Source organism: Danio rerio, chromosome 7 (genome assembly GCF_052040795.2).
Source record: "Danio rerio strain M-AB ecotype USA chromosome 7, GRCz13ab, whole genome shotgun sequence".
NCBI classification, from domain to species: Eukaryota; Metazoa; Chordata; class Actinopteri; order Cypriniformes; family Danionidae; genus Danio; species Danio rerio.
The window spans coordinates 64,925,001-64,937,867 of record NC_141027.1 but is presented as its reverse complement, the minus strand read 5'-3'; positions in this window follow the sequence as shown (position 1 = coordinate 64,937,867).

Below are 12,867 nucleotides of genomic sequence, written 5' to 3'. Positions count from 1 at the left end.
CCTCTCCTGTGGTTTGTAATGTAATGGGCAGCACAAATGTCTTAAGACCTCAGGCTGTTTATGTTGCCATCCACTCTGCAGATCTCTCACACGCCCCATACTGAATGTAACCCCAAACCATGATTTCTCCTTCAAACTTGACTGATTTCTGTGAGAATCTTGGCTCCATGTGGAGTCCAGTTGGTCTTCTGCAGTATTTGTGAAGATTGGGATGCAGTTCAGCAGATGATTCATCAGAAAAATCCACCTTCTACCACTTTTCCAAATGATCAACTAATAGTCGAGCTATTATTAGTAGCTCTTACAACTGGGATCCACAACAAGACTTTTGTCAGGTAATGTATACTCTAACGATTGGTAGGATGGTCAGTGTCTATTAATTAATCTACTACTTACAGTATGTGTTGGAAATATAACTCGCATTATGAATAGTGAATTTCCCATCTATCCCATCTTAATGGTTGTGATTTTTTGTGATTAAAAAGATTCTATCATGTGACTGTCTTGTCACCACTTGCTTTTGGTAGTGTATTGGTATATTGGTAAAACACATTTTTAGTGGTGTATAAATTCATAAAAATATGGTACCATAAAAAAAAATAAAAAGACAATTTCTACTGTATTTTTAATGATAACATTCATGCAACCACAGCTGCTGTTTTTTAACCAACATTTCACAGAATGTTTTTTTGTTGTTGTTGTTGTACAGATTATTTTACCATTACCAACAGAGTGCATAAAAAGGTCAATTTGCAGCTTCAAAGATTTTGTTTTGACAAAAGTGCAAAAGTCATGCTAGAAAAACAACAAAAGCAACCAGCTTTTCAAGTTCTTGAAGATCTAAGCAGCACATTTATTACAGATCTACATACAGTGGTTTGACAATTAAACTGAAACGCTTGCTTTTAAACCACAATAATTCCTGCAGAATATTGGCCAGGTCACTATGTTATGCTGGTGGAGGAGTACTTTTCTTGACTTGCTCCTCCTAAACACTCCAAAGTGGCTCAATAATATTTAGATCTGGTTACCGTGCAGGCCATGGGAGAGGTTCAACTTCACTTTCATGTTCATCAAATCATTCTTTCACCAGTCTTGCTGTGTGTATCGGTGCATTATCACCCTGATACAGGCCACCGTCTTCAGGATACAGTGTTTGAACAATTGGGTGCACATAGTCCTCCAGACTAGTTTAGTTGTCCTTGGCAGTGACACACCCATCTAGCACACGTTTTGGGCCTAGGGAATGCTATGACACTGCAACCCAAACCACCACTGATCCACCCCCATACTCCACTCTGTGCATTCACCAGTCTGGGTGATATAACTTCTAGATGTGGGGAAGACCGTGAGGGTGGACTCTTCAGAAAACAATGCACGTTTCACAATATCTACAGGCCAAGATTTTTGCTACTGGCATTCTTAAAACTGACATTTGGCATTGGCATGATTGACCAATGGTTTGGCTATAGCAGCCCTGCCATGTATATTGACCCTGTGCAGCTCCTGATAGACAGTTTGTGTGAAAACAGGAGAGTTGAGGTGCATGTTTAATTCTGCGGTGAGTTGTGCAGCTGTGGTTTAATGTTTTTCGAATACAATTTGGGTTCGCAACCTTTTCAGACAGCTTTTTCTTGCATCCACAGTTACTCCTGTTGGATGTGGTTTTTCTTCTTTTTTTGATTTGCTGACATTATATTTGCTGGATACTGTGGCACTTGATACATCATAAAGACTTGCTGTCTTGGTCACAGATGCACCAACAAGATGAGCACAAACAATTTGAACTCCTTTGTCACAAATAATGTTGTGTGCATTGCTATGTTTTAAGCAAAGCTGTGCTTTTACTCTGCTAATGAAATGTGCAATCCATGAAGATTGGCCACCAGACAGGTCAAATTTATCCATGAAACCTCCAACACTAAATTGTTTCACTTTCGTTGTCTAGCTGCTGTAGATCTGTTACTGATCTGAAATTGGAATTGCTGTCTTTCTTTTACGAGATATCTTAATGTTTTATGTGTTTGTTATGTTTCACAAAACCACTACATTTTAAATAACCAAAAAAGGGGCATAATAGGGGCACTTTTTAAATATTTAAAAATATATTGCATTCATATATACAGATTTGCTGCTCTTTTTTATATGAGCAGTAATCAATTTTATTGATAAATATTGAAGTTGAAAATTGTTGTGCTTCTCAATATTTTTGTGGAAACCATCCTTTGATTTTTTAAAAATATTTCCCAAATGATGTTTAACAGATCAAGGAAATATTCACAGTATGTCTGATAATGTTTTTTCTTCTGGAGAAAGTCTTATTTGTTTTATTTCTGCAAGAATAAAAGGAGTTTTAATTTTTTAAACACCATTTTAAGGTCAAAATTTTAGCCCCTTTAAGCTAAATTTTTTTTCGATAGTCTACAAAACAAACCATCCTTATACAATAACGACTAAATAGCCTAGCCTGTCTAGTTAACCAAATTAACCTAGTTAAGACTTTAAATGTCACTTTAAGCTGTATAGAAGGGTCTTGAAAAATATCTAGTAAAATATTATTTACTGTCATCATGGCAAAGATAAAATAAATCAGTTATTAGAAATGAGTTATTAAAACTATTAAGTTTAGAAATGTGTTGAAAAAATATCTCAGTTAAATATATATATATATATATATATATATATATATATATATATATATATATATATATATATATATATATATTTTTTTTTTTTTTTTTTTTTTTTTTTTTTTTTTGCAACTATGTAAAACCTCCACTTTTGATAAATTTAATGCAACCTTGCTCAATAAAATTTTTTTTTCTTTTAAATAAATAATAAATCTAACTGACCCTGAGATGAAAGAGAGTTTTGTACATGTGATCCATCAATTCAGAATATTTTCATGTTCAACATATCAGCTTCACTAATGATTTCAGATATTTCTCTGTTTGATAAATAACTTAAACTTACAAAGCCTTGTTGTATCCTTTGCCAATATCACACATATTTACAAAATAAAAACAAATGTCCCAAGTTGTGCCCATGTAACATTCTTATGTAGCTTTCTTAGGAAAGTACACAGTCTTTATCTTGTGTGTAAACGCAGCCGTGGTGTTTGTACACTGTGACACAGAGTCTGTCCTTATCAGAGCATGAGACTTTTCACAGCTGTTGTGCACTTCAAAGAACCTACTCAAGGCTGCTTCTTACTTCTGGGATGTTTTTCACCTGGACACATAAAATGCATCAACTCTGTGTCTTTATAACATTTTTACTGTCATCTCTCAAAAATGATTAATGGTATAAAATAAAATAAAATATTCAACCATGTTGAGATGCTGTATATACTTACAGACAGAGATGCATAAAAGGAGCACTCCATTTTTATTTTGGAAAGTTGTTCAATTTACAAGCATCCTAGAGCTAAAAAGCTGATTTTTTTTTCGATTTTTAAATCCATTGAGTCGATTTCTATCTGGCGGGAGCACTTTTAGCTTAGCTTAGTATAAATAATTGAATTGGATTAGACAATTGGCATCTCACTTAAAAAATAAAAAAAGATTTGAAGCTAACCTCTTGACTTCTGTAGTAACATTGGGTGCTAAAGCTGACAGAAAAGGAAAAGTTGATATTTTCTAGGTCGATAGCTTAGAAAGGAACTATACTCATTCTGGCGTAATGATCAAGAAACTTTGCTGTTGTACCACGGTTGCACCAGGGGAAATGATATTATGCAGCTAAGTAACAAATATCTGCACCTGCTGTGGAGAAAATATCAACTTTCATTTCCCATCAGCCTTTGCACATGATGTAAATACATACAGTTGAAGTCAGAATTATTAGCCCCTCTTTGATTTTTTTCTTTCTTTTTTGAATATGTCCCAAATTATGTTTAACAGAGCAAGGACATTTTCACAGAATGATCTTTTTTTCTTCTTCTGGATAAAGTCTTATTTGTTTTATTTCGGCTAAAATAAAAGCCTTTTTTATTTTTATTTATTTATTTTTTTAATTTTAAGGTCAATATTATTAGCCCCTTTAAGCATTTTTTTTTTTGATAGTCTACGGAACAAACCATCGTTATACAATAACTTGCCTAATTACCCTAACCTGCCTAATTAACCTAGTTAAGCCTTTAAATGTCACTTTAAGCTGTATAGAAGTGTCTTGAAAAATATCTAGTTAAATATTATTTACGGTCATCATGGCAAAGATAACAGAATCAGTCATTAGAAATGAGTTATTAAAACTATTATGTTAAGAAATGTGTCATAAAAATCTCTCTGTTAAACAGAAATTATGGGAAAAAAGGGGGCAAAACAATTCACGGGGGCTAATAATTCTGACTCTAACTGTACGTATCAAGCAGTAAATTGAGAATTTATCAAACAACCAAAATTTAAGAATTTAAACAAGATACTCTAATAATACTCAATGATTTATGCTAAGCTAAGCTAATAGTGCTCCTGTCAGACACAGAGGTCAACTGAATGGATTTAAAAATGGTAAACTTTTTATACCGATGTAAAATGAACCTATTTTCAAAAATTGGAGTGTTTTCTTAAAACCATCTAGTCTTTATCACCTGATTAATGTTTAAAGCAGGGCATCTAACCAGCCACAAATAATAAACTGCTTATTAAAGAAAACATTTCAAAACCCTGAGGAGATTCACATTTGACAGTTCATTAATTATCGAAAACATGAATATTTTAGGAGTGCTTTGTGTGAAAGGCGACCTGAGGGCCAGACTGAAGTTGTCCCATTGAGAGTTTTATGTGCACTGCATTCTTGTGAAGCATTAAAAGTTGTTGATCATGTGTTTTTAATATTAAAATAATACTGAAAGACATTGATAACATGGCTGTATTGTATTATTTGATGCATTTATGGCAGCATATGGTGGAGATCCTTGTTTACTGAAACCCTATCATCTTTTTCTTGCCGTATGATGTTACAAACTTGTACTCCTAAAAATGCAAGGTAAGACTTTTAGGTACCTTACAGAAAAAGTAAGTAAACTTGTTGCCTTAAAATTGACAAGTTAACTTTAAAAAGTGAGTCAACAACATGTTGTAACTTAAACTGAAAAGTTGACTTGACTTATTTTCTTTTAAATAATAAAAATTCCTAATATTTAAATAGCATTTTTATGGACACTCAAAGCACTGCATATTTTGGGGGAATGTCCTCATCACTATCAGTGTGCAGCATCCACCTGGATGACTCAGTGGCAGCCATATTGCACCAAAACACCCACAACACACCAGCTGATTGGTGGAGAGGAGACAGAGTGATGAAGCCAATCATGGTATGATGATGGTTAGAAGGCCATGATTGACAGAGGACAGTGGGCAAATTTGGCCAGGATGCCGGGGTTTAACCCCTACACTTTTTCAAAGGACAATTTAGAATTTTGAACGTTTACAGAGAGGACCTCGATTTTACATCTCATCCAAAAGACAGTGCTCACTGAGCAGTATAGAGTCCCCATCAATATACTAGGGCATTGGGTGCAGACTGCCCCCTGCTGGTCTAATTAATTTATCATATATATATATATATATATATATATATATATATATATATATATATATATATATATATATATATATATATATATATATATAATTTTGCACATAGTTTGTTTAATTAATAATTTTAAGGCAACAGGTTTACTCGCTTAAGTAGTTAACATTTCCTTATTTTACTGAGGCTCTTTGTTGCATTAATGGTTCCATGAATAACTTTTAACATCCAAAGGGAGATTCCATTAACCAAATGGTTCTATAAAGTGTCAATAAAAAAATTTAAATTAAATAAATAAATAAGTAGAAATACGCAAGCAAACCAATAAATAATACAATTTTTGACACTTTAAATCCAAAAATTAAGGAATTAATGTTTGGGTCTTTAATTAATTGATTGTTGTTCTTCACACCAAGTAAAAATGTTTCTTCCTATATGAACTGCTCATAAACGGCAAACTAGCAGCTTAACTTTTTTTCAAGAGTTTGTATAATTTTCTTCCATGAAGAAGATATTTTAAGATATGTCTCTGTGTTTTTGAATATTACATAAACAAAATATACAACTAAATGAAGGGTTCAACACAATTCATTCATGTTGGCCCAACACAAATCCATGGAAGTAACATAACTAATTTAGTAGAGGTTAAGTGATGCATTGAAAGCTCATTTGTGTAATTTTAAATAATAAGAATTATTAGCCCCCTGTTTATTTTTTCCCCAATTTCTGTTTAATGTTTATTTTATCTTTGCTATGATGACAGTACATAATATTATTACTGGATATTTTCAGGACCCTTCTATACAGCTTAAAGTGACATTTAAAGGCTTAAATAGGTTAATTAGGTTAACCAGGCTGGTTAGGGTAATTAGGCAATTATTGTATAATGATGGTATGTACTGTAGATTAGGCTAATAATTTTGACCTCAAAATGGTGTTTAAAAATTTTTAAAAACTGCTTTTGTTTTAGCAGAAATAAAACAAATAAGTATTTCTGAAGAAGAAGAAGAAAAAATATCAGACATACTGTGAAAATTTCCTTGCTCTGTTAAACATCATATGGGAAATATTTAAAGAAGAAAAAAAAAATAAAGGGTGGATAATAATTCTGACTTCAACTGTGGATATATATATGGTACGTATGTTTGAGTGTGTGTATTGAGTTTATAATCTTTGTATAACCAAAATATAACTTTACCTTTCGTAAACTGACTCTTTAAAAACATATGTTCAATCCCAGGCTACAAAATAACTTCAGGCTTGATTTTTCTCATTATCTCAGATTATACACTTCATTTTAAATTCGCTGAAACAAACAATTCTGGAGATTTTTAGAAGATTGAAAATAAAACCATTATGTTTCCTCCAAAAATCTCTAGAATTGTGTTGTTTTAGCTCATTTTAAATAAGTAATTCGGTTAGCAAAATAGTCTAGTGGTTAGCGAGTTGACAAGTGCGGGAGCACTTCAGGGCATTCTGAGTTCAAATCCCAGCTGAAGCACATTTTCCAACCCTATCTCCTTCTGTCTCTTCCACTTCGTTTCCTGTCTAATTACTATCCTATCTAATAAATGACAAAAATAAATCTTTAAAAATTTTAATTTGAACAAGCAGAAAAAATCTTTTTTTGTGTGTGTATAATCTTTATATAACTAAAATGTAACTTTGACTTTTGTGAACTGACCCTTTATAAACAGAAGTTCAATCCCAGGCTACAAAGTAACTTCATGCTTGATTTATCTCATCTATCAGCCATTACTGATAAAAGGCGTCTGCAAAATGACAGAATCGCACACAGTGACCCAATAAAAACATTTGGGTGGTTTAATGGAAATATTGTTGGCTGAGAGTGTGCTGCTAAATATATAAAAGCTGGGTTGACAAATCAAGAAATAGTTTCCATTGCAGTACAGCAGCAACCTTTAAAAATGAGGCCTTAATCATTTCAAATGGTTTTGGTAAAGTTTGTTAAAGCTACAATATACTACCTGACAAAAGTCGTGTCGCCTATCCAAGATTTAGGAGCAATGAATAATAACTGGACTTCTAGATGATCATTTGGTATCAGAAGTGGCTTATATGAAAATCAAAGGCCTCTAGATTATGTTTATTTTACCACAATAAAATATGATCATGGCTTGATTTTGAATGATTTCATTAGGAAAGTAAGGTCTGACTTTGCTGACAAAAGTCTTGTCACTGAACAGAAATAATGTCCAGTATAGAATATAAAGTCATGGTGCAGAGGAAACAGAATGAATATTGTGTCTGACTCCCATGAGTTTGGAGGACTGCATCCATACATCTCTGCAATGACTCAAATCGCTTGTTAATAAAGTCATCTGGAATGACAAAGAGAGCGTTCTTGCAGGACTCCCAGAACTCATCAAGATTCTTTGGATTCATCTTTGATACCTCCTCCTTCATCTTACCCCAGACATGCTCAGTAGTGTTCATGTCTGGTGACTGGGCTGGCCAATAATCGAGCTCCTTCTTTGCTTTCTTTTTTTTTTTACTTTGCCCTCTCCTGTGGTTTGTAATGTAATGGGCAGCACAAATATCTTGATACCTTAAGCTGTTGATGTTGCCATTCACTTTGCAGATCTCTCGCACGCCCCCATTGTAACCCTAAACTATGATTTTTCCTTCACCAAACTTGACTGATTTCTGTGAGAATCTTGGCTCCATCCAAGTTCCAGTAGGTCTTCTGCAGTATTTGTGAAGATTGGGATGCAGCTCAACAGATGATTCATCAGAAAAATCCACCTTCTACCATTTTTCCAATGATCAATTTTAGTAGTGTATTCCTCAACTAACATTTAGCTATTTTTAGCTTAAACAAAATTTATAGTGTATCTGTACGGTATCTTTGTTAATGTAGTATGTTTCTGTTTGCTTAAACCTTTAATTATGCCTAAATCAGCATTAAAGTGATAGTTCACACCAAAGTATATAAATAAATGAATCTCTCAGGCGATTAAGGATACAGGTGACTTTTTGCTTAAGTTGAACATTTAAAAATTTAAAACCAACTTTTTATTTTCACAAGACCTCAATACAGCATCAGAGACCACGTTTTCATTTTGTGTTGCTTGTATGTGCTTTTTTTGACTCTCAAAATGGCAGTTGCGTTTGGTTTTTATTTTATGTTTTGCCAAAGAGAGCAGAGTTGCAGCTAAAATTCATCTTCTGTTTCCTTTTAGCTTTCTTTTTTTTTTTAGAGAACAATCCTTTTAACTTAGACTATGATTTACATTTGATAAAACACTATCCACATAGATCAGATCAGCAAATTTGGTTACCATTCACCAAAGTTAACATTCATCTGTTATTTTGATCTCTCTGTATTGGACAGTCCACCAATAAAATAGCAAACACATTTATTATTATAATATTTTGTTATTCAGATGCCCTGTTACAGTTATACAAACCCCATTCCAAAAAAGTTGGGACACTGTATAAACTGAATAAAATCTGAATGCAATGATGTGGAAGATCCAAATTTCAATATTGTATTCAGTATATAACATAGATGACATATTAAATGTAATTTAGAGGGGGGAAATATATAGATTTTATATTTCATGGCATCAACACCTTTCAGAATGTTGTTCAAAAAGGTTGGGACAAGATCATGTTTACCACTGTGAGGCATCCCCACTTCTTTTTACAACAGTCTGCAAACATCTGGAGACTGAGGAGACAAGTTATTCAAGTTTAGGAATAGAAAATGTTCTCCCATTCTTGTCTAATACAGTCTTCTAGCTGCTCTTCTTTGTTGCATCTTTCTCTTTATGATGAGCCAAATGTTTTCTATGGGTGAAAGATCTGGATTGCAGGGTGGTCATTTCAGTACCTGGATCCTTCTTCCACACATCAATGATGTAATTGATGCAGTTTGAGGTCTGGCATTGTTATGTTGGAAAATGCGAGGGCTTTCCTGAATGAGACGACGTCTGGATAGGAGCATGTGATGTTTTAGAACTTGCATATACCTTTTAGCATTGATGGTGCCTTTACAGATGTGTAAGCTGCCTATGCCACACGCACTCATGCAACCCCATGCAGTCTTCTGAATTGAGCAATTATAACAACTTGGGTTCCCCTGGTACTTTTTAGTCCAGATGAAATGGCGTCCAAGTTTTTTTAGGGAAAAAAAAAATTCAGATTTTGATTAGTCTGACCACAGAACAGTTTTCCATAGTCCATATTAAATGAGCCTTGGCCAAGAGAAAATGCTTGAGCTTCTAAATCATGTTTAAATGTGGCTTATTTTTTGAGCTAAAGACTTTTAGCCGGCAATGGCAAATGGCACAGTGGATTGTGTTCACCAACAATGTTTCCTGGAAGTAGTCCTGAGTCCATACTGTGATTTCTATTACAGTAGCATTCCTGTTTGTGATGCAGTGCCATCTAAGGGCCCAAAGATCACTGGCCTCCAGAATGGCATTTCAGCCTTGACCCTTACTCACAGAAGATGTTTTAGATTCTATGAAACTTTGGAGGGCAACGCAGTGGCGCAGTAGGTAGTGCTGTCGCCTCACAGCAAGAAGGTCGCTGGTTTGAGCCTCAGCTGAGTCAGTTGACGTTTCTGTTTGGAGTGTGCATGTTCTCCCTGCGTTCGCGTGGGTTTCCTTCGGGTGCTCTGGTTTCCCCACAGTCCAAAGACATGTGGTACAGGTGAATTGGGTAGGCTAAATTGCCCATAGTGTATGAGTGTGAATGAGTGTTTGTGGATTTTTTCCTAGAGATGGGTTGCGGCTGAAAGGGAATCTGGTGTAAAAATGTGCTTGATAAGTTGGCAGTTCATTCTGCTGTGGTGACCCCGGATTAATAAAGGGACTGAGCCGAAAAGAAAATGAATGAATGAATGAATGAATTAATTAATTAATTAATACATGGTGATAACTTCCAACTGTTTGCAATATTTAATTGTTTTTGCTGATAAACTTTTCTGATATTGCTCTACTATTTTATGGCGCAGTATTGGAAAAATTAGATCCTCTTCCCATCTAGACCTCTAAGAGACACTGCCACACTGTCACTGCCACGAGAGGCTCTTTTTATACCCAATCATGTTGCCAATTGACCTAATAGATAGAAAATTAATTCTCCAGCTGCTCCTCATTTGTACATTTGGCTTGTCTAGCCTGTTATTGCTACCTGTCCCACATTTTTGGAATGTGTAGCTGTCTTGAAATCCAAATTGAGCCAATATCTGACCTAAAATTAAAAATTTCTCACTTTCAGCATCGATGTTATCTATATTCTATTGTAAATAAAATATGAGATTTGAAAATTGTTGCATTCCTTTTTTATTCAAAATTTACACAGTGTCCCAACTTTTTTGGAATCAGGTTTTTACTTCAATACAATTACGATTTAAATTAATTAAGTTTATGCTAGATTCATTTCTGGCTTTAAAGTAAAAAATTTGTTAAGTTCACTCAAAAAAGGATTGTTGCTGTTTGCTCAAACTACTTACTTAAAATGAACGGAAACAACACAATTCTTAGTTTTTAGGGGGACAACTTAATTGTTTCATGCTCAATCAACTTACATTTGTCAAAAAAAGAAAGAAAAAAAAACACAAGTTAAATTAATAGATTCATGTTAGGACAACATGACGGAATGATGTGAAACCCAGCTTTTTTTAAATGGATTTTAAGATTTTTTTAAACATTTGTGATTTACCTTTATAAATATAAAAGTAAAACAATTATCTAAATCAGCGGTTCTCAAACTTTTTTCACCAAGTAACACCTCAGAAAAAATCGTCTCTCCAAGTAACACCATCATGACAGTATTAAAATAGAGTTGCAGGCCTAATAAAGCAGCTGCAGCTCTGCACAGTTCAAAAACCAGGCAGTTTATTTATTAAGATCATTTATTATTGTCAGCCAACATTATAAATAGTTTAAACATTAACAATGTTCTGTGCTTACAGGTAAAAACATAAATAATGTTTATTATAATGTGCTTCATTAAAAATGATCCTGTTCTTAAAAAGAAAAAAAAGAAAAAGAAAAAAGAAAAATGCTGTACTTAAATGTAAAGTATTAACATATAGTAGTATCCTATTCATTAAAACCTGGAAATGTTCCTTGGACCTCATAAATATAAGCTATATGTCATCATATTCATATCTAGACTTTTTGATCAGTTTTTTTAAATAGATGTTGCATTTATATATATGATTTATTTGTATATCTTTGAAATCTAAACATTAACTTGTATATTAAATATGTGAGTTTGATCATATATTTTAATTAGAAATTAGATCTGCTTACTGCATCTTAGAGTAGGCTTTGTGTGTCAGAAAAGCCTTTAATTAAACCATAATTAAACCATACAATACAGGATAAGCCCCCAACAATTGTGATAAATATGGGGAGGAGATTAGCTTGAGTATTGATAGAATACATAACAAACATTAGAAAACTGAAAATAAAAGGTTTACCCTATTAAAATCAATTCACGGATCACATCGGTATTATGCGTCAAAGGGTTAAAAGTGTGCTCATTTTTACTTAATTATTCATCGATTCCTCCGCGTACCACTAGAAGCCTGTGTACCACTAGTGGTACACGTACCACAGTTTGAGAACCGCTGATCTAAATAATTCTACTAAAACAATAATTATACAGATTTGTTAAGCACTATATATACACTACAACATATTGCTATCACTAAGTTATGCCAACACATTGTTCCTTCAACCATTAAAAAGTGTTAACCCTGTTTATTTTTGTTTAAATTATACCAGATTCACCTTTTTATTTAATGTAACCAATGACAATTTTTGTAAAGTTGGTTACATTTTCACAGCGTATTGTTTATACAATACATTATTTATGTTACCGTACCTTATGTTAAGTTGTTGTCCAATGTTGACCACAAACCATATTGAAAGTATACAGTTTTACCAGCTTTAAAAATATAAAGTTCTCAGAAATACTGTTCATCTAGCCGGATCTCATGGGAAAATGTCAGTATTTTTCATTTTGTCAGTTTAGTGGCTTATTCGTACGAGTTCAGTTGTAAAAATCTTATAATTTTAAAAAGGATGGCACCCAACCACACCCCTAAACCCAACCGTCATTGGCTGATGAGCAAATCATACTAAATTGCACGAATTGTACAAATTAGCCACTAAATCAAAAAGTTACGAATTGCCATGAGATGGTGTTGGTTAATCATATTTTCAGAAGTTATACCAAACCCTATAGAATACAAGCCTGATCTTATGAGGAAACATAAATATGTTTTGTTTTGGCAGTTTAGTGGCTAATTCATACAAGTTCAGTCAAACGAAAATGTATGATTTTAAAAAG